At 44.8% G+C, this 22,049-nt stretch overlaps 1 protein-coding gene across 1 annotated transcript in view; it reads left to right on the forward strand.

Annotated features, from left to right (window-relative positions):
- The window catches only part of WDR75 (WD repeat domain 75), a gene marked incomplete in the record, with an annotated part of 145,005 nt that overhangs the window by 114,382 nt on the left and 8,574 nt on the right, over positions 1 to 22,049 (forward strand).

The raw sequence follows: 22,049 nt of genomic DNA on the forward strand, positions 1-22,049 counted from the left end.
AAGCTTAACCTAGGTAGGGTCATATGCTAATTTCTAAACCCTTGTAGGCCACCTCTTATCTAAGTACATTTTGACAGTTTTTCACAGCTAGATAGCACGTGTGCCATATAGATAACATTGTGCTCACTCCCGTGGAGTTATTTGTCAGCACTGATTGGCTAAAATGCAAATCTGTCAAAAGAACTGAAATAAGGGGGCAGTCTGCAGAGGCTTAGACACAAGGTAATCAGAGGTAAAAAGTGTGTTAATATAACAATGTTAGTTATGCAAAACTTGGAAAGGGTAATAAAGGGATTTTCTATCTTTTTAAACCATAAGAATTCTGAAGTAGACTGTTCCTTTAATGTTACTTGTTCCACTCATACATTGTTTGTTCATACAAGTGACTTTTCTTCTTAAACCGAAGAGTCCACAGCTGCATTCATTACTTTTGGGAATTCAGAACCTGGCCACCAGGAGGAGGCAAAGACACCCCAGCCAAAGGCTTAAATACCTCCCCCACTTCCCTCATCCCTCAGTCATTCTTTGCCTTTCGTCACAGGAAGTTGGCAGAGAAGTGTCAGAAGATTGAAAGATAGTCTCTTATGGAGGGTAGTACTCTTCGAAATGGGACTGGAGTTTTAAGTAATCCTGTCCATCTCTCAGTGAGGGCATGGATGAAAGTGAGTCAGGTGATGCTGGGAGTGTCGTCTCTGCGAAACCATCCCAACTCATGTTAACAGCTCCATGGCAATCCGCGTTGACGAGTTTCGCTGCCTGCCTTTCTTCACTCAAGTCCATGTCAAAAGCGCTGCTACTATCTGTCACACTTGAAGGGCCGTGTTCCTGTTCCACGGCATGGATTCCGGTAAGATTTTCATTTTATTTCCATATGTGAATGTAATGTTAACGGCAGAAGTCAGGGTCCCAGTGGGACTCCTTTATCTTAAATGGAGTCAAGGGTTAATATCTCCTGTGGGGGGTTATTGAACAGGGGGGACTTTAATCATGTTTGTTATATGATCTGTCTGCTAATGTGTAGTGATACTTGGGCTCAAGGCTATTCGGAACATAACTGCCTTATAATCAGACTGCGCGGCCCTTATGGACTGACGCGCCTTTTTTGCGGGCTTACACGGCGCACCTCGTGACCGGGTGTGGTCACGTATTTCCATTTACGTACCCTAACCGAGTTGCGACGGAGAGAGTCTGGTTCACAGGAGGTGGTGAGTGCCCCAGCCATTGGGGGTGTAAGGTGCCGTTAGCTTTAGTCAATATTTGCAATCTCCAAGTTTATGGAGGATTCTGATTTATTTATTTTTTTAAGAAATGGACATCTCCGACTCAGAGTATACGTCTTGTGAGGAGTATGAAATGTCCCAGGTTTTCCATGCCCATCAGTTATTATTCCGATTGCCGTTCTAGAGTACTCTCTTCCCCCGAATCAGGGAATGTAGAGTGTTGAGCCATCCGCCCCTGAGGATTCCATGCCCCAGAACCTTCCTTTGCTACGTAAGCAGGTGTCCCTAGGGCCATTACTCCTTCTCCGGAAGGTGGCCTGTTTCCTCCAGAGGTTATGGGATGGTTTCAAATGCCCATATCTGTGGCGCTGGCGCATTTATATCTTCCAAGGAATGTATTTTTATGATACTCTCCGTGTTCTGTTCTCGTCAAGCGTGAGATCGCCTGAGTCAGTTCCACCTTCTGGGGATGCCATGGCCTCTAAGGCTTCAGGGGCCCCTCCCTCGGGGCCAGGGTTGTCCATCGATCCGGCGGGGGATAATTTTGCCTTCCGTTAGAACACGAAGACGTGCCAGTCTATATCAAGACATGTTTTGGCGGTGCTGGAGGATTCCGGTCCTACTCGGCCGAGAGATCCTCGGTCTTCCGTGCCGGATGGCAGACTGGGTTAGACATATGGGGATGAAGCCAATCTCCTCGACGTCTCCGTTTTTTTTTTTCTTTTAAGTATCGGTTCCAGTTCTGAGCTTAAGAGAAAAGGGCCTCTGATCGGCTGGTCCTATTAGAGCGCCCATTCTCCTTGGGCGTTCACCCTCAGGTGCTGCCTTCATTTCCATCTTAATGGGAGAAGGGTCCACTGCTTCATTCATTACTTGTGAGAAATAAGAACCTGGCCACCAGGAGGAGGCAAAGACACCCCAGCCAAAGGCCTCCCCCACTTCCCTCATCCCCCATTCATTCTTTGCTTTTCGTCACAGGAGGTTGGCAGAGAAATGTCGGAGGATTGGAGTAGTCTCTTATGGAGGGTAGTACTCTTCAAAATGGGACTGGAGTTTTAAGTAGTCCTGTCAGCCTCTCAGTGAGAGCATGGGTGAAAGTTAGAGTCCGGAGATGCAGGGGGAGTTCTTCTGCGAAACCATCCCGACTCATGATTAACAGCTCCTTAAGCAATTGGCGTTGACGAGTTTCACTGCCTACTTTATTCTCTCAAGTCCATGTCAGGAGTGATGCTACTACCCTGTCACACTTGAAGGGCCGTGTTCCTGTTCCACGGCATAGATTCTGGTAAGATTGTTCCGTTTTATACACATATAACATAAGAAGACGGGTCACAGTTTGTCTCCTTTTATCTGTATAGAATCATGTGTTAATATCCCTGGAAATGGGATTATTAAACGGGGGATTTATGCATAATATTTTATTGTGTGAGATGAGGCTCTAGCAATGTGTGAACTGTCAGGCGCAAGATCGGCGCAGCCTTCTTTTGGCATGTTTTTTCTATAGCGCAGGGGCGGTCCTGCATGACACTCCATGTGACCGGGTGTGGCCTCTTCCACTTCCTCTTTCCTGATCGGCAATTGCGGGGGACGTAACAGTTTCTCTGTGGTCCGGGTCATAAGGTGGTGAGTTCCCCGGCCATAGGTGTATAAAGGTGCCATTTAATCTATCTAGTCCGTATTAAAGGCATGAGCTATGGAGGACTCCGATATAATTAAAGAGGGAGTATCATCTAACATATCAAATACCTGTGTTTATTGTGAAGAGGTACATGTTGATCCGCCTGCTCAACTGTGTTCCACATGTTTTGATAAGATTTCAGTATCTAAAAAGTATAAGATTTCTTTCTAATGACACCATGAGTCCACGGATCATCTAATTACTAATGGAATATATCACTCCTGCGCAGCAGGAGGCGACAAAGAGCACCACAGCAAAGCTGTTAAATATCACCTCCCTTCCCTCCCACTCCAGTCATTCTCTTTGCCTACGTTAGAGCAAGGAATTGGTAAAGTTAGGTCAAGGGCCCTTCCTTCATCCAAATCTAGTTTCTCTGAAGCTGACTGCTTGGAGATTGAACGCTTAATTTTTATCCAAGCGGGGATTTTCAGATTCGGTCATAGAGACCATGATTCAGGCTCGTAAACCTGTGACTAGAAAAATTTACCACAAGATATGGCGTAAATATCTATATTGGTGTGAAGCCAAGGGCTACTCTTGGAGTAGTTAGGATTCCTAGAATTCTTTCCTTTCTCCAAGAAGGTTTGGAGAAGGGATTATCGGCAAGTTCCCTAAAGGGTCAAATATCTGCCTTATCTATTTTGTTACATAAACGTCTGGCGGACGTACCAGACGTGCAATCGTTTTGTCAGGCCTTGGTCAGGATCAGGCCTGTGTTCAAGCCAGTTACTCCTCCCTGGAGTCTTAATTTAGTTCTTAAGGTTCTTCAAGGGGCTCTGTTTGAACCTATGCATTCCTTTAGATATTAAGCTGTTATCTTGGAAGGTTTTATTCCTTGTTGCTATTTCCTCTGCTCCTAGAGTGTCAGAGCTCTCAGCATTACAGTGTGATTATCCTTACCTTATTTTTCATTCGGATAAGGTAGTTTTACGTACCAAATTAGGGTTTCTCCCTAAGGTAGTTTCTGACCGGAACATTAATCAGGAGATTGTTGTTTTTTCCTTGTGTCCTAATCCTTCTTTTTAGAAGGGACGGCTTCTGCACAATCTGTACGTGGTTCGTGCACTAAAATTTTATTTACAGGCGACTAAAGATTTTCGTCAGTCTTCTGCTCTTTTTGTGGTATTCTCTCGGAAGCGTAAGGGACAGAAAGCTACGGCTACTTCCCTTTTGGCTGAAGAGTATCATACGTTTTGCCTATGAAACTGCGGGACAGCAGCCTCCAGAGAGAATTACGGCTCATTCCACGAGGGCTGTTTCTTCCTCATGGGCATTCAAAAATGAAGTGTCTGTGGAACAGATTTGCAAGGCTGCAACTTGGTCATCTCTTCACACTTTTTCAAAATTCTATAAATTTGACACTTTTGCCTCGGCTGAGGCCACTTTTGGGAGAAAGGTTCTTTAAGCAGTGGTGCCTTCCATTTGGTTACCTGTTGTCCCTCCCGTATCATCTGTGTAATCTAGCTTGGGTATTGAATCCCATTTAGTAATTAGATGATCCTTTGGACTCATCGTGTCATTAGAAAGAAAACAAAATGTATGCTTACTTGATAAATCTATTTTTCTTGACACAATGAATCCACGGCCCGCCCTGTTCCTTTAGACACCTCTGCACCTTGTTACTTGCTTTCTCTCCTTTACTTCGGTCGAATGACTGGAGTGGGAGGGAGAAGAGGTGATATTTAACAGCTTTGCTGTGGTGCTCTTTGCCGCCTCCTGCTGGGCAAGAGTGATATATCCCATTAGTAATTAGATTATCCGTGGACTCATCGTGTCATGAAAGAAATACATTTATCAAGTAAGCATACATTTTGTTATTTAGTACTACTAAGACGTCCACCTCTGAGGGTTCTTCGTCCTGCAAGGTGCGTTCCCAACATTCATCTCCAAATTACACATATAGCTCCCTAAGGCCCTACTAATCCTCCCACGGGAGAGGCCTTATGGCCGCCAGATTTCGCTGCCCAGTTGCAAGAAGCGGTTTCTGCAACCTTCCATGCCCTACCTCGCCCTGCGAAGTGCAAGCGAAGGGAAAGACTTAGCCTTCCGTCCCAGGGGTCATCAACTCTGTTGGATGTCTCTCAGCCTTAGAGATTATCCCATGATGAAGCCTCCGAACAGTCCAAGGGATCTTGGCCACCGATCCGTCGCTGGATCGCGTATGGGGCAGACTCTGTTCGCAGAGACTTGTATGAGAGACGTACAGGATCCTTGGATTCTGGAGGTTATTACCCAGGGCTACAGGATAGGGTTCAAGACTCATCCGCCCAGAAGCAGATTCCTCCTGTCAAACCTATCCTCAAGTCCAGAGAAGAGAGACGTCTTTCTAGAGTGCGTGATGGATCTCTCATCTCTCGGAGTAATCGTTCCAGTATCTCTAGCAGAAAGGGGTCTAGGGTACTCTTCAAACCTTTTCTTGGTTCCAAAGGAGGGCACGTTCTGCCCAATTCTGGACCTAAAGTGCCTAAAAAAGTTTCTGTCAGTCCCATCATTCAAAATGGAGACAGTCAGATCGATCCTGCCCCTAGTTCAAGAGGGGCAATTTATGACAATAGACTTGAAGGATGCCTACCTTCACGTGCCAATCCACAAGGACCACGTCAGGTTACTAAGATTTGCGTTTCTGGATCAACACTTCCAATTTGTGGCCCTACTGTTCGGTCTGGTGACTGCCCCAAGAATCTTTGCGAAGATTTTGGGGGTGCCGCTCATGGTAGCGAGAGCCAGAGGTACTGCGGTGGCTCCTTATCTGGACGATATTCTGGTCCAGGCTCCGTCCTGCAGTCTCGCGGTGGACCACTCGAGGGCTCTTTTTCTCCTTCAATCCCATGGATAGAAGATAAACGAAGGAAAGTTTTCTGGTTCCCAGCAACAGGGTGGAGTTTCTGGGTACAATAATAGATTCCATATCGATGAAGATCCAAGATTGCGTCCAGTTGTCTTACCCTTCAGACCTCCTCAAGGCCATCTGTGACCAGGTGCATGGAGGTGATTGGGCTCATGGTATCCAGCGTAGATGTCATTCCTTTCGCCAGATTCCATCTCGGACCTCTTCAGTTATGTATGTTGAGATAATGGAACGGCGACCACTCAGATCTATCCCAGATCTCTCTGGACAACAGAGTAAGGGAATCCCTCTCTTGGTGGATCCGTCTGGGACAGCTGGCCCAGGGGACATCCTTCTTGAGGTCATCCTGGGAGATTGTGACTACGGAAAGCTAGTCTATCAGGATGGGGAGCAGTTTGGGGTGCCAGAAGGGCACAGGGCAGGTGGACTTGAGGAGTTGACTCTACCAATAAATATTCTGGAACTTCAACACTCTGAGGGCTTATCCCCACTTGGGGTCGTCTCGATTCATCAGATTCCGGTCGGACAACATTACCTCGGTGGCTTACATAAACCATCAGGGGGGAACGAGAAGCTCCCTAGCCATGAGGGAAGTATCTTGGATTCTGGAATGGGCAGAGACTCAAAATGGTTCGCTCTCAGTGATCCACATTCCGGGTGTGGACAACTGGGAAGCGGATTTTCTCAGCAGACAATCATTTCATCCGGGGGAATGGTCTCTCCTTCCCGAGGTGTTTGCAGAGATCTGCATCAGATGGGGGACACCGGAGATGGAGCTCATGGCGTCCAAACTCAACTTCAGACTACCCAGATACGGGTCGCGGTCCAGGGACCCACAGGCAGAGCTTATAGATGCCTTAGCGGTGCCTTGGGAGTTCAACCAAATTTTAATTTTTCCACCGTTGCCACTTCTTCCCGACTGGTGGCTGCCTCAAATAGGAGCAAGCTTCGACCATTCTGATTGCTCCGTTATGGCTACGGAGGATGTGGTTTGTGGATCTGGTGGTGATGTCATTGTCTCCTCCTTGGAGGTTTCCCTGTCGCAGAGATCTGCTGGTTCAGGGTCCCTTTCTACACCAAAATCTCGATTCTCTGAGGCTTACTGCGTGGTGATTGAACGCTTAGTCTTGGCCAAGAGAGATTTTTCTGAGATTAAAAGATACTTTCATCCAGGCCAGGAAGCCGGTCACTCGTTGCATCTATCATAAGCTGTGGATGACCTACTTATCCTGGTGTGAGGAACGTGGATATCCCTGGCACAAGGTTAGGGTATCCAGAATTCTGGCCTTTCTCCAGGATGGACTGGATAAGGGTTTTGCCGCCAGTTCCTTAAAGGTACAGATTTCGGCATTATCGGTGCTGTTACACAAGAAGCTAGCGGAGCTTCCTGATATTCAGTCCTTTGTTCAGGCTCTGTCTAGGATCAGACCTGTCTTTAGAAATTCTGCTCCTCCTTGGATGTTAAATTTGGTTCTTAAGGTTTTGCAGAGGGCTTTGTTTGAGCCTATGCATGCACTTGACATTAAGATTCTTTCCTGGAATTTTCTGTTTCTTCTGGCTATTTGATCGGCTCGCAGAGTGTCTGAGTTAGTGGTCTTGCAATCTGAGCCCCTTTACCTGTTTTTTCATGCTGATAAGGCTGTGCTTCGCATTGGGTTGGGATTTCTTCTGAAGGTGGTGTCAGATCGTAACATCAATCAGGAGATAGTAGTTCCTTTGTGTTCTAACCCTTCTTCGCCTAAGGAAAAGTTACTGCATAACTTGGATGTGGTTCGAGCCTTGAAGTTTTATCTTAAGGCCACAAAAGATTTCAGACAGACTTCGTCTTTATTTGTGGTGTATTCAGGGAAGCGTAGGAGGCAGAGGGCCTCTTCCACTTCTGTCTTTTTGGTTGAGGAGCATCATCCGATTGACCTATGAGACAGCGGGACATAAGCCTCCTCAGAGGATTACCGCTCACTCAACTAGAGCTGTGGCCTCTTCTTGGGCCTTTAAGAACAAGGCCTCTGTGGAGCAGATTTGTAAGGCGGCAAATTGGTCCTCCTTACATACATTTACAAAGTTTTACCAATTTGATGTTTTTGGGAGACTGTTACTTGTTCCCTTGGCAGAATGACTGGGGGAGGTATTTTAAGCCTTTCGCTGTGGTGTCTTTGCCTCCTCCTGGTGGCCAAGTTCTTATTTCCCACAAGTAATGAATGAAGAAGTGGACTCTCCTCCCACAGATGGAAATGAAATGATCAGGTAAGCATAATTTGTTTTTCTTTAATCCAGTTAGGATGTGTTTAATTTGTTTTATAAAGCTCATGTCTGTTATGATTTCCGTTTTTGGAACGTTTCTTCTCTGAATCTGATACTTGTGATGTTCTGGTCGCGTGAGCACTTTCTCGGAAGTTGCGCAGTACTATATATTGACTTAGTTATGTTTTATAGTTTATCGATCCCTTCGGGGGCTTCAAATTTTCTTAGACCTTGGACGGGTTCGGAGTGTTCTCATACCTTGCGGGTACTGGTCGGGCGCTAGCTGCTGTTCCAAACGGTTCATGTCACCCACGTAGTGCCGTGTGCTGGTTACCTTGTCGGGTGCTGGGTTGTTCACTTTGGTAAGTGTTCGTTTGTTCTTGTTACATTACTAGACGTCGGAGGGACTACATCGGTGGTCCTCCTGTTCCTACTGTCAAGGGGGTTCCAGACTCGGAGCCTAAAGGAAGGCCCTTTGGCCTGGGTACCGAAGTGCCTCCATTTCTCATGGGTTTGGATGATCTCTGGGCGTCGGGGGTACCAGATGACGATTTTCGTTATTACTCTTGGTATCTTCTGGATGTCTGCCTTTTTTGTGGCCTAGTCGCAGGTTGCTGGGGCTACTTGCTGCCCTTCCTGGGTGGTTGGGTCATCTGTGTCTTCCTTACCATTCCCCTTTTGCTATGTTGCAAGCTTTCTAGGAATCGCAGGGGTTGGGGTTACTCCCTGTTGTTTTTCCCTCGACATTTCCTGGTTGTCTGGTCTGCCAGGAGTCGTGAGGCTCCCTCCGTTCTTCCCGTGAGGTACTGGATTTCCGGGTGGCTGATCCCTTAGGGGTCTTGGTGATATTATCACTTCTCATCTTAAGGGCTGGTAGAGAAAGGTAGCTCATTCAGTAAAATACCCGGACTTCGTCAGCCCTTCATCCTTATGGAGCCTGTCCTGTGTAATCCCGTGTCCTTAACGTGGAGATGCTCATCTTCGACTCTCTAAGAGGTCTAGCCCTTTGGGTTTACAAGCAGAGAGTCCTGGTTTTGGACGCTCCCCCGGGTGTTGGTTGTCCTTTTCTTAAGCCTGTTAAGATGGCTTTCTAGGCTTTATCTCAACCAATCAAGCGACCAATGTCTAGGGACATTGGGATGCATTGCCCAGGGGGCTCTTCTCCGTATGGGGTAACTTGCCTCTTACTCAGGGGGTTTGAACTTCAACCAGTCTCGAGTTCTGGGGGCCTTGTTTTTGACCATATATGCCTCTTGTCTGAGAGTTCGGAGTCCGGACCTGGATCAGTCCTTGTCGGTTCGGTTTCAATCCTTTAGGTTTTAAGACATCCGCTTGTCCCTTCTGGTATCTACCTGAGGGTTAGCTGGCGGTCTTCCAGTGGAATCTGTCAGTGATCGTCAGGGGCAGTTATTGCACCTTGATGTGGGCTCGTGGTTGTCTGTTCTACTGAGTTGTCGGTATGGACAAATGGTCTCTTATCACTTGGGTTCACCGTTCTCTAATCCCTTCTCCATGCCTATGACTGTGGAAGCGCTTCCTTTGCGTTTGTCCTCCTTCGGAGAGTTTTCTGTATACAGTTTTCCATTGAGGCCCGAGGTCATTCTCTTCTCGTTTTCCGAGGGATTCTGTCCTTGCATGCAAGAGGTCCTGGGGTTGGGTTCTGGTACTGAGATGCTGTGGTTTAGTGTCTATCTACCTGGTTTGGGAGTGGTACCTCCTTAGGAGGGAGCTGCGTAGGGGTTCTGGAATTTTCTTTTCTTCTGACAGGGAGAGTCCACAGCTGCATTCATTACTTTTGGGAAATACAGAACCTGGACACCCGGAAGAGGCAAAGACACCCCAGCCAAAGGCTTAAATACACCTCCCACACTTCCCTCATCCCCCAGTCATTCTTCCCTCATCCCCCAGTCATTCTTCCCTCATCCCCCAGTCATTCTGCCCAGTCTTCCCGCCCAGTCTTCCCCCAAAAGGAGGGGAAATGCAAACATAGCCACTCACCCGCCCACAGGCATGGAGTATAAAGCTGTAGGACGTCAAAAGGACAATACCGATTTACAGGAACCATCCGGCCGCTACAGCCAGCCTAGAAGCATTCCAATTCTCAGTTAAAAGAAGAAAACCCTGCCGAAGAGACGAGGACGTTCCGGAACCGGAAAACTGGGCCGTCCAGATCCATCTTAGAGATCAGGACACAGAAAAACCCCAAAGCGTCTAGTCAAAGACAAGGATCAGGGCCATAAAACCGGACACCCGGAGCCGGCATCAAACTAATAACCCCTGAGGAACCCACAGGTTACCCCATCCGGAGAAGACCTTGCACCATAGGTGATGCAATCACAGCCGCATCCAAGATACCCTGGACACTGAACGTTCACGTAAGTATCCCAGAGACAGGGAGTTTGACCCCCTAAATGCTCAAGGGACAATAAGTCTAAAGACTAAGGAAAACTTGCAAGAGAAGATCAATAGTCTCCAAAAATCCTCTCGGGATCAATATTCCGTAAACCCCTACAGCTAAAGGAATTTACAAATGAACGAGCATTCCAAGTACTAACCATGCCCGACCCTGCATATCTCCCGAGATAAGACGAGATCAGGCACATTCAGGGTGGGGAGGCCGTAGGCAACCTAAATGCCTAGCAGGAGCAACCACAGGAAAAAGACGACACAATCTCCAGGGCTCCAAAAATATGGAAGCAGCCGAGATGATATAGGGGAAACAAAGGGCCAAAAACCAGAGCTTCCAGAAAACAGATGACCAGAAACCCAGCCCCAATGAAGGGAAAAAAGCGGCACAGCAACCTCGACCCCATAAGGAAGATGTATAGTCGCAAAGGATTCACAACGGACAACCCAAGAAAAGAATAACAAAAAGAGGAGACGAGAATCGCCTCCTAACCTGGTACCACGGATACCCAAAGAGTCATCTGAACTTTCAACCCCATCGGGAAGAGAATTCTAGCTCCGAGGCCAAAGGCCCTCCGGAATCCCCAGAGTAAGCCTTAGCAGGATCCGACCACGGTAACCCCGCCAACAATCAGGAACAGGACATTGAGGACTGAGCCCTATCCCCTCTGATGCCCCACCCAAAGGAAAAATGAGAACCAGCCTAACGTTTAGAAACGAAAGGTCTCCTTAACATTTAAAATCAAGTAAAAAAACAATTCCTCACCAGAGTGAGCAAACTCGGCACCCCAACCGGGCCAGCCAGTTATAACAGGCACCACGTGATTGATAGACATCCAGAAACAGAAAAACTAGTGCCGGACCAGGACCAGTCTGATATATAGGGCACCAGGGAACTGTCCAAGTGCACAGAAAAGTCGAATCCCTAGTAGGGATAGACAAACGAACACAAATTATCAAACTTCCGCAGAAGTGCTAAAGCGACCCAAAATTGCTAGTATCAAATTCCAGAAAATATTTTTTTTCCAGAAGGAAAAACTATAACAGACATGAGCTTCTCAAAATGAAATAAAATACATCCTAACCGGTTCAAAGTAAATGAAGGCAGCACCCGCAGTTGAACACCCCAAAAAAATGGACACACTAACAGGTCTAGCCGATCAGAGGCCTAATTCTTCCAAAGCTCAGAACTGGAATAAGATACCCCCCCAAAAAAAATGGAGACTAGGAGATTGACTTCTTCCCCATGCGTCTAACCCAGCTTGCAGTCCGGAACGGAAGACCGAGGATTCATCGAACCATTAGAACTGGAATCCTCCAGCACTGCCAAAACATGCTTCAGAAGGGCACAAAGGCGCGCCAGTTTGTAACAAAAGGCAAGACTTACCTCCGCCGGGGCAGCTGATAACACCGGCCCCGAGGGATGGTCCCCTGAAACCTCAGAGGAAACCGCTTCCCCAGAGGGCTGATCTGATCCAGATGATCTCACGCCTGACGAGCCCTGGTTAGCAGAACACGGACAGTATCTTCCAGGAAGATGTAATTGCGCCAACGCCATAGATATGGCTGTGCCGTAACTTATGGAAGAAACAAACGGCCTTCCGGAGAAGGGGTAACTGCATTTGGGACACCTGCTTGAGAAGCAAAAGAAGGATCTAGGGCGCGCGCCCTGCGGGATATGGAATCCTCAGGGGCGGATGGCTCGGCGGACTCTTAAGTTCCCCGATTCGGGAGAAAAGAGCACTCTAAAATGGCATTCGGAATAAAACTGTTGGGCATGGATTACCCGGGCCATTTCATATTTTTCGCAAGAAGTAGAATCTGAATCAGAGACATCCGTCTCCACAAAATCAGAATCCTCCAAAACTTGGTGATTGAAATTATGGATAAAAAATAAACAGCACCTAACACCCCCAATGGCTGGGTCACTCACCACCTCCTATGACCCAGACAAATAGCGAAACAGGCTCTCTCCGTCGCCACTCAGTCAGGAATACGGAAATAGAGAACAGAAACGTGACCACATCCAGTCACAAGGCGCAACGTGCAGGCCAAAGAAAAGCGTGTCAGTCCAAAAAGACCGGTATGTTCCGAAATAGCCACAAGCCCAAGCTACATATTAGCAGACAGAATCACATAACAATCATGATTAAAGTCCCCCCTGTTAAATAACCTCCCTCAGGAGATATTAACAAAGATAAAGGGGTCCCACTGAGACCCTGACTTATTCATATACATTACATACTCATACTGAAAGTAAAATGAAACGATCTTACCGGAATCTACGCCGTAGAACAGGAACACAGCCCTTCAATGTGACAGATAGTAGTATCGCTTCTGACATGGACTTGAGTGAAGAAAGCAGGCAGCGAAACTAGTCAAAGCTGATCGCTCATGGAGCTGTTAATTAGTCTGGATGGTTTCGCAGAAAGACTCTCCCTGCATCACTGGACTCTAACTTTCATCCATGCTCTCACTGAGAGGCTGACAGGACTACTTAAAATGCCAGTCCCATTCCTAAAAGTACTACCCTCCATAAGATACTAAACCTAATCTTCCGACACTTCTCTGCCAACCTCCTGTGACGAAAGGCAATGAACGACTGGGGGATGAGGGAAGTGGGGTAGGTATTTAAGCCTTTGGCTGGGGTGTCTTTGCCTCCTCCTGGTGGCCAGGTTCTGTATTTCCCAAAAGTAATGAATGCAGCTGTGGACTCTCCCCGTTTAAGAAGAAAACTTGCACACTGATATGTGCAAAGCAGTCAACTATGTTCAAACCTGCATTTTTTTACTTGCGAGCGTACTTGTCCGCCAAACCTCGCTACCACTCAACTTTTCAATGCAAATAGACAGATTTAACCACCATTTTGCAATAAACGAATGTACTAAAAAATCTATCCGCACGCTACATTTTTCGCTACCGCCTTGTTATTTTTGTCTCGCCACCTTTTAGGAAAGTCAATGTAGACGCCAGTCTAGACCAATAAAAAAGAGAGGGGATATAGGAGTGCCTCACAGGTGGAGGCTAAAGTGTGCTATGTACACAAAATGTTTACTAAGAATACATATCTAATACAGATAAAACATATTGGATAAAATAAAGTTTAAAAATATATATCCATATGTCATAGTACAAAGTGCTCAAAAGAGGATAAATTTATGAAGCACTAGAGGTTATCAGAGCTCGAATATATGGAAAAAAGACATGTCAGGACAGAGGCCAAAAAAAATAATAATTTATAAATATATTAATGTGTGAAAAATGTGAAAAAAATTGTGAAAAAATAGCCCAGTAGCAATAAACCCCAAAAATATGTGTATATTCCAAAAATAAATTGAATCCCAAGGTGTGCGAATCCAAAGGAGAAGTGGAGAGTACTTCAAATCCAAAGTATGCCAAGGTAGCACCCAGGGCAGGATAGGCTGTTTAAAGCCACAAGAAGCAGGAGTGCTACTACCCTCGCCACAACAAATATTTACCTTGCAGCAGCACCCGCATCAGTAATACCAGCATATCTCTGCTAACTTTCATTAGAGCTAGTATTATTCTTTTAGCATATATTTATATGCTAGCTGACATGGAGCAGAATGTAGAATTTGGAGACGAAAACACAGATGAAATCAAAGTAGCTGAGGAATTCTTCATTACAGAGGAAGATGCCTCAAGAATCGGGTATACCACGTTGCCACTGAAAGCGACTACTGAACAAACCTCACACATCTATGCCAAGCTTGCAAAACTCAAGAAGAAAGAAAAGGATCTTATCCTGCACGCTACCTACTTGTCAGAATACCACAGAAATAAGTTGATCCCACTGGGATTAAGGAATAGAAACACACCCACAATAGGCAGAAATAATCCAGCATTCTGCTTGAAATGGTGTAATATCATGAATAAGTGGTCACTGGACCAAATCTTATTGGTCATCGAGGAAGTAACCAGACTTCTGGAAGTAAATAGGAAGGAAACCAAGACCTATGAAGACCTTTACCTGCACATGACTAGAGGCAGAAACAGAGCAAAAATGGCTGGATAAAATGAAAGAGGAAGTTGACAAGTATGAGAATGAACTAATAGCGTTTAAAAATCGCAAACTGGAGGATGTGACACAGGACTATAAAACCAAGAGTGTCTATAGATGGCAGATGAGTCCTGATGAAAGAATCCAATACAGTTCCTATAGACCGTGGAGACAAAGATATAATCGCACTCAACCAATGGGCACAGTGGACAGCTCTGGCAACAGTTCAGACTCGGATAATACCAACAGACAGATGACAACTGCAGAGAACCAAGCAGGAATGCAAACACGTTCAAAAAAAGATGGAGGCAGAGGACACACACCAGGAGGGGGGCTTTAAGCCGCCCACTGAGACCACCCAGGAGGGGAAGATCAATGAGTTGATCATCAATCTGAGTAACCATAACCTTACTGATGACGAGAGAAGTGTCCTTAATAAGGGCCTATCTTTTGTCCCTACATCTAAAATTGATAACTTTGACCTATATGTAGATGTACAAAAATTTACTAGAACATTGAGACTTAAAGAACACTTTGGTAACAGCACTGGGGAAGAGCCCACTACTAACTTCAGGGGAAAAAGTACATATGACCCAATAGCCATAATGCATCTATTAAAACGTTCTATGGCAGGAGAGTTTATCCAGCTGTAACAACACTAAGGAACACAGACAAAATCTGACGAAAAAGGAAAGACAGGCACTTAGAACTCTACAAAACGATAACAGCATTGTCTTGAGGGAGGCCGACAAGGGAGGAGCCGTAGTCCTACAAGATTATAGCGACTACAAGAAAGAAGTTATGCGACAGTTGGAAGACAAAGACACCTACTGCCTTCTGCGGGGGGACCCAAGCAAACCATTCAAAACTATGCTGGACGAACTCATACAACTACTACTCAGTAACAATTATATCGACAGGAACACCAGTGCATATATGACGGTGGAGTTCCTGAGGACCCCAGTTCTATACAGGTTACCTAAGGTACACAAGAGTTTGGAGTCACCACCTGGAAGACCAATCGTGTCCAATAGGCTCCTTAATCCAACCCATAGCAACCTACGTGGACCACATACTACAACCAATAGTCCGCAACATCCCATATTTTCTACTGGACTCAGCATCCATGATTAAACTATTATTGGAGCTACCTCCACTGGCTGAAGAAACATGGCTGGTCACGCTTGACGTGACCAACTTGTATACGGTCATCCCTCACCAGGAGGGAATAGCAGCTACTAAAAGGCAACTATTGAAATATCCTTATATCGGACCTCCTGCTGAAGCCATCTGTGAAATGTTGAGAATGTGCTTGGAACTGAATTTCTTCCGCTTTGAACGGTCATTCTACCTCCAAATAGCAGGAACGACAATGGGGTCGAACATGGCCCCATCATACGCCAACCTATTTATGGCAGAATTGGAAAATGGAGGTACACACCTGTTCCAGGATAGTACAGCTGTTCAAAAGATACATAGATGACCTGTTCCTCCTCCTGGACAGGTACAGAGGAAGAACTACTCAAATGGCTGGATGAATTGAATGGAGCACACCCCACAGTTAAATTCAAAATGACATATGACATGAATACAGTATACTTCCTGGACATAAGGATCTTCAAACAAAGAGATACTCTGCACACCACCCTCTTTAACAAACCAACCGAGAAGAACTCCATTTTATGTGCTTCCAGCTGTCACCCACCCAGCTTGTAAAGGGCACTCCCAACATCCCAATTCAAGAGGGTAGCCAGGAACAATACCACTGAGGAACTCAGGGATCAACAAATGACAGAAATGGAAAACAAATGTCACCTAAGAGGATTTCACAAGAAAACATTAGAGGACAGTAAGAAAGCAGCCACTCAATTGACACAAAGAGAACTTCTCTATGGCCCTAAGAACAAACAAAAGGATGATAAACTTAAGTTTACAACTACCTATACTAAAGGGAAGGAAGGAATTGCGGGCACGCTTAGGAATAATTGGAACCTGCTAACCATTGACGGGGACCTACCATTTATGAAAATGCAGCCACCTAGAATTGGTTACCGCAGAGCAACTTCACTCAGGGATCAACTAATCAAAACAGACCCTAGAGAATGTTACAACAAGGACACCTGGCTCAAAACCAAACTTGGATGTTTTGGATGTTTGGGATGCACCACCTGTGGGGGACTGACCACAGGTCATGTTTTTAGTCACCCCTATTCCACCAAAAAATTTAACATAAAACACAGGGTGACTTGCACCACGACATACATTGTATATCTCTTACACTGTGTATGCGGGATGTTTTATGAGGGCAAGACGGTGGATGACCTGAGAACTAGGATGGCAAACCACTGGTCTGCCATACAAGCAGCAATCAATAAGGGTACATCTGACCAGCCGGTGGCCCGGCACTTTGCTGAAGCCGGACACAAAACCACGGATCTCAAGTATATCATCATTGACCACATCCCCCCCATTGCACAGGGGGGAGGTGATAGGGCTAAAATCCTGCTGCAAAGAGTGGCACGATGGATATTCAACTTAGGAACTATGACCCCTAGGGGACTCAACGTCCACCTTGATTGGCATTGCTGCCTCTAAGATAGCCTATGTGGACAATGGATTTTTCTCGTATAACTTAGCATATGCCCATAGAATATATGGTTCTAGATGTCTACATTCTTAAGTCTGTATCTATAGCAATCTATAAATGTATATTGTAGCATTATGTTTGCAGACCCTGAGGGACTTCTGAAATTCCTCCCAAAAGAGATGTGCTGCAGTTTGGGCTTCTGCTTTTACCTACAGCTATCTTTAACCTCCCTCATTATTCCGTATGACCTATCCCTTTGGGGCTGACAGTTAAATGTGTGCATCAAGGTTTTATACCATTTAACTATAGGTGTAATGTACCAATACACTACAAGGTACTCTCGTAGCTCCCCCCTTTGTAACATTGTTTCAATAACTTTCTTCTTTCTTTCTTATTTAGCACCATCATGTTTTGATATACATTGTATTAGTATGAATTTGTTCACTTTAAATTTATATGCCGATGACTTTTTGCTATGTATAGATGCTCATAGTACTGCTGTTTTCAGGTATGGCCGTTAAGTTATCATAACTAATTTTATGTCAATTTGAGGGATTGGGCTAAGCACTGCATGTCAGAGACTAGACTATCTATTGCCCACTATGCCCACTTAGACATTTTGTGTTTGCTCGACTCTGTAAGCTGCTGTAACATGCAGCCCAATGATTGACTAGCTTGTAACAGCATAGCTTATACTACAGCACCTGACAGCAGATGATGTCGTTGTTTTTATTATTTGCACTCGGCGCTCACTTCAGAGCGTCCGGTTGCCATGACAACCCGCGTGACGTAACCGTCACGTGACGTCGGGTAGTCTCGGGGGGGGGGGGGGCGGAGTGAGCGCTGAAAATGTTTGGTGTGCAGGGTATAAGGGGTGAGTTTTGTATGTCATTGTAATGCTTATTTTTGAAAACGGGTAACCACAATTCCTTGTTAGCTCTACAGTTTTTTGGTGCACCTGTTCATTTGTTTCTTTCTACAGGTCTAGAAGACAGAATATTGAAAAATTAGTCCAGATCCAGATGAGGCCATATCAAATTTGTTAATAAATATTACAAAAATAAGGCACAGAATGAACTGATCAAAACATTTTGAACATTAATAAAGTTCTTTAGAAATGTTGCACTATTATAGTAGCCAGATTCTGTTCCCGCGACTACTATTACGTTTCTGACACCTTGCATGTCACGTGTTAATAATTGGCCATACAATTCTACTGACATTTAAGTAAATTAGATTAGTCGCAGCGAGCGAGGCATCAAATGTATCAATCCGCCAATGCTCGCGGCAGGCTAGACATGTCTATTTCTGTGTGTTTTTTTTAGTACATAGTGACAGCGGACACCATTTCGCCTGTGGCAAGTAACAGCGAGTTTATCCGCATCTACAATGTCGGATTGATGGCTTAGTACATGGTGCCCTAAGGTGGAGAAGAGGCTAGGAAGCAGCGGTCTGATGACCGCTGCTTGATAAATACTGACTGCAGGTTCTCTAGTGTCTGATGACTGCTGCTTGATAAATACGGACTGCCGGTTCTCTTGTGTCTGATGACTGCTGCTTGATAAATACGAACTGCCGGTTCTCTTGTGTCTGATGACCGCTGCTTGATAAATACTGACTGCCGGTTCTCTTGTGTCTGATGACTGCTGCTTGATAAATACTGACTGCCGGTTCTCTTGTGTCTGATGACCGCTGCTTGATAAATACTGACTGCAGGTTCTCTGGTGTCTGATGACTGCTGCTTGATAAATACTGACTGCCGGTTCTCTTGTGTCTGATGACCGCTGCTTGATAAATACTGACTGCAGGTTCTCTGGTGTCTGATGACTGCTGCTTGATAAATATGGACTGCCGGTTCTCTTGTGACTGTCTGCTGCTTGATAAATACGAACTGCAGGTTCTCTTGTGTCTGACCGCTGCTTGATAAATACGGACTACCGGTTCTCTTGTGTCTGATGACCGCTGCTTGATAAATACTGACTGCAGGTTCTCTTGTGTCTGATGACCGCTGCTTGATAAATACTGACTGCAGGTTCTCTTGTGACTGACTGCTGCTTGATAAATACTGACTGCAGGTTCTCTTGTGACTGATGACCGCTGCTTGATAAATACTGACTGCCGGTTCTCTTATGTCTGATAACTGCTGCTTGATAAATACTGACTGAAGGTTCTCTTGTGACTGATGACCGCTACTTGATAAATACTGACTGCAGGTTCTCTTGTGACTGATGACCGCTGCTTGATAAATACTCACTACAGGTTCTCTTGTGACTGATAACTGCTGCTTGATAAATACTGACTGCAGGTTCTCTTGTGTCTGACTGCTGCTTGATAAATACTGACTGCCGGTTCTCTTGTGTCTGATGACTGCTGCTTGATAAATACTGACTGCAGGTTCTCTTATGTCTGATGACTGCTGCTTGATAAATACTGACTGCAGGTTCTATTGTGACTGATGACCGCTGCTTGATAAATACTGACTGCAGGTTCTCTTGTGACTGATGACCGCTGCTTGATAAATACTGACTGCAGGTTCTCTTGTGACTGATGACCGCTGCTTGATAAATACTGACTGCCGGTTCTCTTGTGTCTGATAACTGCTGCTTGATAAATACTGACTGAAGGTTCTTTTGTGACTGATGACCGCTGCTTGATAAATACTGACTGCCGGTGTTCTGTGAAGGGACCGAACTTTGTAAAACAGCGAACCATGTCACTTCCTGTGACGTTTCATCAGCTGTTGCTCTTAGTTTGAGCCTAATACGCATGCGTGGCAGATTCTTCACATTCCTGGGCGCATACGTAACTGTAAAACTCTTTACAATTGTGAAATTCTGAAACCATTGTATAGCGCATGTGTGGGCTTTTCTTTCACAAATGGGGGTGTTTTATTGAGCGATGTTTATTGAACACTGTATGTGCATTATGCATTGAAACAGAAATAGATGTATAGTTATTTAAAAATATTTATTTATATATAAGTTAAAAAACATACAAACATTCAAAGCACTTGACTTTGTTTACTGTGAAATACGATATGTAGTGGCGATATCCGAGTGGCTGTTTGTCATGCAGGGAGGAATAAACATCTTTTCATGTTAGTGCTTTGAATGTTTGTATGTTTTTAACTTATATATAAATAAATATTTACAAATAACTATACATTTATTTCTGTTTCACAGCATAATGTACAGTGTTCAATAAACATCGTTCAATAAAACACCCCCCATTTGTGATAGAAAAGCCCACGCATGCGCTAGACAATGGTTTCAGCATTTCACAATTGAAAATATTTTTACCGTTACGTATGCGCCCAGGAATGTGAAGAATCTGCCACGCATGCGTATTAGGCTCAAACTGAGAGCAACAGCTGATGAAACGTCACAGGAAGTGACATGGTTCGCTGTTTTACAAAGTTAGGTCCCTTCACAGAACACCGGTTCTCTTGTGTCTGATGACTGCTGCTTGATAAATACTGACTGCCGGTTCTCTTGTGACTGATGACTGCTGCTTGATAAATACTGACTGAAGGTTCTCTTGTGACTGATGACCGCTGCTTGATAAATACTGACTGCAGGTTCTCTTGTGACTGATGTCCGCTGCTTGATAAATACTGACTACAGGTTCTCTTGTGACTGATAACTGCTGCTTGATAAATACTGACTGCAGGTTCTCTTGTGTCTGATGACCGCTGCTTGATAAATACTGACTGCAGGTTCTCTTGTGTCTGATGACCGCTGCTTGATAAATACTGACTGCAGGTTCTCTTGTGACTGATGACCGCTGCTTGATAAATACTGACTGCAGGTTCTCTTGTGACTGATGACCGCTGCTTGATAAATACTGACTGCAGGTTCTCTTGTGTCTGATGACCGCTGCTTGATAAATACTGACTGCAGGTTCTCTTGTGACTGATGACCGCTGCTTGATAAATACTGACTGCAGGTTCTCTTGTGTCTGATGACTGCTGCTTGATAAATACTGACTGCAGGTTCTCTTGTGTCTGATGACTGCTGCTTGATAAATACTGACTGCAGGTTCTCTTGTGTCTGATGACTGCTGCTTGATAAATACTGACTGCAGGTTCTCTTGTGTCTGATGACTGCTGCTTGATAAATACTGACTGCAGGTTCTCTTGTGACTGATGACCGCTGCTTGATAAATACTGACTGCAGGTTCTCTTGTGACTGATGACTGCTGCTTGATAAATACTGACTGCAGGTTCTCTTGTGTCTGACTGCTGCTTGATAAATACTGACTGCAGGTTCTCTTGTGTCTGACTGCTGCTTGATAAATACTGACTGCAGGTTCTCTTGTGTCTGATGACTGCTGCTTGATAAATACTGACTGCAGGTTCTCTTGTGTCTGATGACTGCTGCTTGATAAATACTGACTGCAGGTTCTCTTGTGAGAACCAGCAGTCGTAAACTGATCAACGGCTTGATACGTTGAGACCTAATTATATTAAAGGAAATAAAGTGCTTTATTTAAACTTTACATTATTTATTCAATATTTAAACAACTAATATGTTGCACCATTATTATCAGCCTAATCCTTGTCTTGAATACATCCATATATTTTGCTTTTATTTTCTTTTTGAATCCCTTTTAAGAGTAAAGTATGCATTCTACTTTGTCTGTTTGTCTAGTTTTATAATATCTTTGCTAATTGATCCTACAACATAGATTTATAGTGACTATGAGCTTTAAAGGATATGGAACCCAAAAATATTTTGTGATTCAAACAGAGCATACAATAAAAAAAAAAAAAAAGTTTCCAATTTGCTTCATTCCCATGGTATTTTTTGTTGAAGAGATACCTAGGTGGGCATCTGGAGCACTACATGACTGGAAATAGTGCTACCATCTAGTTCTCTTGCAAATGGATAACGTTTTTGCAAAACTGCTCAAGAAACATTCACGCTCCTGTGCTTACAGCCCTGCTTTTGAACAAAAGATACCAATAGAACAAAGAAAAAATAATAGAAGTAAATTATAAAATAAAAATGATGTTTGATGTCCTTTTAAGAACAATGTGATTTCCCTGT

The sequence above is a fragment of the Bombina bombina genome, chromosome 1 (genome assembly GCF_027579735.1).
Source record: "Bombina bombina isolate aBomBom1 chromosome 1, aBomBom1.pri, whole genome shotgun sequence".
Lineage (NCBI taxonomy): Eukaryota > Metazoa > Chordata > Amphibia > Anura > Bombinatoridae > Bombina > Bombina bombina.